At 36.9% G+C, this 4,996-nt stretch overlaps 1 long non-coding RNA gene across 1 annotated transcript in view; it reads right to left on the minus strand.

Moving 5' to 3' along the window:
- Positions 1 to 451: 451 nt before the first annotated feature.
- The window catches only part of LOC111539229, a 14,855-nt gene continuing 10,310 nt past the window's right edge, over positions 452 to 4,996 (minus strand). The window contains exons 4-5 of the long non-coding RNA XR_002730618.1: positions 1,703 to 1,926; positions 452 to 843 (exon numbers count right to left, since the gene is read on the minus strand). This is a non-coding gene — a long non-coding RNA (uncharacterized LOC111539229). The remainder of the gene's footprint in view (positions 844 to 1,702; positions 1,927 to 4,996) is intronic.

Genomic DNA, 4,996 nt, shown 5'->3' on the forward strand with positions numbered 1-4,996 from the left:
TAGGTTATAGTCTGTTTACACATCCAGTTAGATTACAGTTCACTATGTATGAAGAAATTTTTAGACCAAATTTAAATATGTAAGGAGGTAGCTTTAGGTCAAACTTCATTTAACAAATTGTCTCTTTAGGCTATTTATGTCACTCTGTTGCTATCATAAATGTTCTTATTTGGACTCAAATCCCACTGGGAAATAGCAGAATGGTGGATTTTGTAAGGTGGGAACAAGGACTTCAGGTTACTTTTTTGTAAGGGTTACACTAGAAAGGGCTCTCTCTTTCTCTCTCTCTCTTTCTTTTTGATAAGGAGTTTCACTCTGTCACCCAGGCTGGAGTGCAGTGATGCAATCTCGACTCGCTGCAACCTCCACCTCCTGCATTCAAGAGATTCTCCCATCTCAGCTTCCCGAGCAACTGGGATTAACCACACCCAGCTAATTTTTGTACTTTTAGTAGAGATGGGGTTTTGCCCTGTTGATTATGCTGGTCTGGAACTCCTGGGCTCAAGCAAAAAGTGCTGGGATTATAGGCGTGAGCCAAAGCACCGGGCCAGAAGGGGCTTTCTCATGCTGGAGTCTCCTGTTTTCAGGAGAGACAGAGAGAGAATAAAACAAAACAAAACAAAACAACCGTAGTCTGTTTTGGGATCTATCTGCTTCCATACAGTTTCAGTTTGGTTATGTCACATTTAGCATGAGTGACTCCATGGACCAAAGATTCTATTGCTGCAGTGTAGGTGGCAGGGCAGTCTTTTTCTGATGTTTTTAGAAGCCTCAGTCTCCAGGTTCTAGATCATAAAGGGTTTCATTGTCTTCAGTTAGTCCATCATGAAAAGCTTCCTTTACCTGGAAAAAAAATGCACTTTGGCATAATGCATTAAAGATTTGCAGCATATAGTCATTTCAGAGTTTAGAAGCAGAGGATACATGAGGCCCTATTATTAGGGGCACAAACCTTCCAGTGACTATTTCATAAGGGGTCAACTTATATTTTCCATTGAAAGTGGATCTAATTGTAATCAATCTGCAGTACCATTGACCAAGGCAATCCAGTTGATTCAGTTAGCTTTGTCTACTGCTGTTGTATCTATAAACTTTATTTAACTGTTTTACAACTTGTCCAGTGAAACAAATACCTCTATCATTGAAGATTTCTCCAGAATGCCCCACGAGGAAACACATTTCCTAATAACCTCTTAGCCACTGTTATACCATCAGCCTTCTTGCATGAAAAAGCTTCTAAACATCTAGAAAACATGCACTGAAAATGGCAGAGAAATAAAATCCCTCTATAAATGTCCAAATGGCACATCAGGTAGCAAAAACCTGAAGTTTCTATTGTCTTCCATATATATAAATTGCAGAGCTTTTAATAGTGGAGGCTTTAAGGATACAGGAGGGACCATGTGGTTATCCAGGTTCTCCATGAGTCCACATTTAACAACTAATTTATATACTCTTAAACACCAGTTTTTTTTCTCCAATACAGATGCATAGCACTGTTTATTAGATGAGTTATCAGAGGTAATTTGGCTTGGACCGTGTAGTTTACTGAAACTGCAGATCTTAACAATTTCATTACCGGCTTATCTAGCATGAAAATCTGGCAAAGTATTTCCTTGGTATTCAATTAATTCTTGTCTTGCTTGGATTAGCAGTTTTATAAACCAGTCAGTCTCTTCATTAGAATTCTGGGAATTCTTACCCAGTGTAAATGATATCAGGGTCCTTTCAATCCTTTCCATGAACCTTTTAGGAGACACAATACTTTAGCAATTTATTTGCTTCTGAAGAGCTTTCAGAAAATGCATCAGGGCCAGGCACGGTGGCTCACACCTCTAATCCCAGGACATTGGGAGGCTGAGGTGAGTGGATCTCTTGAACCCAGGAGTTCAAGAGCAGCCTGGGCAACATAGTGAGACCTCGTCTCTGAAAAAAAAAAAAAAAGGAAGAAAGAAGAAAGAAAATGCATCAGAATTAAGTAGTTAACTGTGGAAACAACTTAAAATAGTCATGGTTAAAGACAAAATTGACAAATTTGGTTATTTCTGTTGCATAATAACCATAATTACAACCAATAACATAACAAGGCATATCAGAATTTTAGGAATCTCTTATAATTTTGAAACATATATTAAAAACATATCCATAAAAATATAACTTGAAGAAGGTTAAACATCGTTTCTTGTTTGACAATGTCTCTCATGTAATTTAACATATCAGCTAAGCCTGTTCATTATTCCCATTTTGGATGCTGCAGGGACCCACTGTGACATCCCAAAGTTAGTGTGAAGCCAAAGTGACTTAATCTTGAATCTGAAATTTGAATTTGGAAAGCCTGTCAAATACACCAAAAGTTTAAAACACTTAATCAAAGTAGTATCACATGTCACCGTCAAATAATAGTCATTCATTTAGTCAAAGTGATAATTAGAAGATTCTAAAAGCAAAAACCTTTACTCTTTGATAGTGAAGAGGCTCAGTTTTCCAAATAAGGCAAAAGCCTAATAAAGACAGCCTAAGACAGAACCTTTCTCTCTTCTCTTCCCCTTTTCTTTTTTGCAGTTTCCTCAAAAGGTGAACAAAAATATTTTACTGACTCTGATTCATACTACATAAAATTCTTCTTTAAGAGAAACCAAATTTTACTATTGTATTAGTGTATTATCAACACGAAAGCTAATTTGACTAAAACCTTACAAACAAATTCATCTAATCTCGGGCAGCTTTGGAACACACAAGATAAGATTTTCATAAACCTTTTTTAGCCTCTCACAAAATTTTTCTATTTTTCCTTTCCCTAAATTTTTATACCTGTGTAATTTTATCTATATATTTTATTCCTTCAATTTGAAACAAACTTGAAATAGCTTCTAAACTAGACAAAATTATTTTTTTCAATATACCCACATCTTCATGCCTTTACAACTTTCCTCACCAAAAATATATCTTCCACTTTTAAAAAAATACATTCTGTATATAAAATTGTTTCTTTTATATCTGGTAGTTTTATTTACATATATTAACTTTAATTTTAACTCTTAATAACCCTAATTTCTAGCGAAAACCTAGGAAGTAATTTTAAACTGTTTTATATCAGTATTTGTAGATGAAAATCATTTCCTAATGTTTTAAGAAAGATGTTTCTTCAGTTTTTCTTGTTTATTAACAGATCTAATTATATTTAGCTTCTCTATACTATGTAAAAGTAAGATGCCAAGATATATAAACTTAAACTTAGGTTAAATAATTAATGTTTCAGTATTTTAACTTACTTAGAAATAACTCAAACATGTTATGACTATCTATTGGTTAATTTAATAGATTAAAGATTTTAAATTACTGAAAAGAATTTTCAAACTATGACATAGGTACCCTCCCTAATATCTTCCCTAATCATCCTGGGCCCTAAGTACCCATATGGCACCCAAGGCAGTTCTGTAGTGAAGGGCTCATCTGGGTCTTGAATTTACATATCAGGTATAGAGGTCAGAACAGAGGACAACTGTGAAGATGATACCTGGAATATCAAACCCCTCCTGGCATGGCCAGCTGGCAACACTGGTTCAGGGAGAATGTGCCATTGGAGGTTGGCTTTGCTTTGCAGAGAGTGGTCCAGGCACTGAGGACATATTCCCAGGCCTCACCATGGTCACCTTGTTACCAGCAGTGAATCCATGTGGGTCTGCATCAGCCTCAATTCTTGCCTCCTCAGAAGAAAGAATTTGACTCAAGGGCATAGGCAGAAGGAGAGAGAGAGGCAAGTTTTAAAGCAGGAGTGAAGTTTGTTAAAAAAAACTTTACAGCAGGAACAAAAGGAAATAAAATACATTTGGAAATACTTGATCCTCTATATTTGGAAAAGGGCCAAGCAGATGACTTGAGAGATCAGGTGCATGATTCAACCTTTGACTTGGGGTTTTATATGTTGGCATACTTCTGGGGTCTTGCATCCCTTCTTCTGTTATTCTTCCTTTGGGTTGGCTGTTCGCATGAGCCGTGGCCTGCTAGCACTTGGGAGAGGAGCATGTGCAGTGTGTTTATTGGAGATGTTAGCATGCTCATCTGAGGCACTCTTCCCTTATCAAATGTCCCTAGAAGGTCATATACCAGTTAAATTCTGCCATTTTGCCTCTTAATGCACACCCAACTCCTGAGATCTTATCGGGAAGCTGCTGATCACCAGTTTCAGGTTTTTCTATCTATGAACTGCCTTTCCTTGGCACTGGCTGCAACCAATTAGTGTTTTAGAGAGACAGTTAACAACCACCTGACCATCACTTGATAATCACCTGACATTCCTGGTTGGGGGAGGGAGGGCTCTCCTGCTCTGCTCATATCTTACTAGTTACCTATTGTAACAACCTGTCCAGATCCCAGAATCCAGAGGCTCAAAATAAAAAAACAAGCTCACAGTAAGACATGTACAAGGCTTCAATGTAGCCCAGCATCTGTGCCTTACAGCTTTAGCTAACAGACAAATTAGGCAAATGTCAAAGATATCATTTCATAACTTTAAAACATGTCACGGAGACAACATAAATCTGTCTTACCAGTAGATCCAGGCAAAAATGTCTGAATTATATTTAACTGACAATTCTGAAGCCACTTCTATCTTATTTTACCAATACTTTTAAAATTAGTTTTCTAAATCAAATATTATTACATACTGTTTTCCATAATGGTTGAACTAGTCCTCAAAGATCTAGAACTAGATGTACCATATGACCCAGCCATCCCACTACTGGGTATATACCCAAAGGATTATAAATTATTCTACTACAAAGACACATGCACACGTATGTTTATTGCGGCACTATTCACAATAGCAAAGACTTGGAATCAACCCAAATGTCCATCAGTGACAGACTGGATTAAGAAAATGTGGCACATATACACCATGGAATACTATGCAGCCATAAAAAAGGATGAGTTTACGTCCTTTGTAGGGACATGGATGCAGCTGGAAACCATCATTCTTAGCAAACTATCACAAGAA

This window comes from Piliocolobus tephrosceles, chromosome 1, assembly GCF_002776525.5.
Source record: "Piliocolobus tephrosceles isolate RC106 chromosome 1, ASM277652v3, whole genome shotgun sequence".
NCBI lineage: Eukaryota > Metazoa > Chordata > Mammalia > Primates > Cercopithecidae > Piliocolobus > Piliocolobus tephrosceles.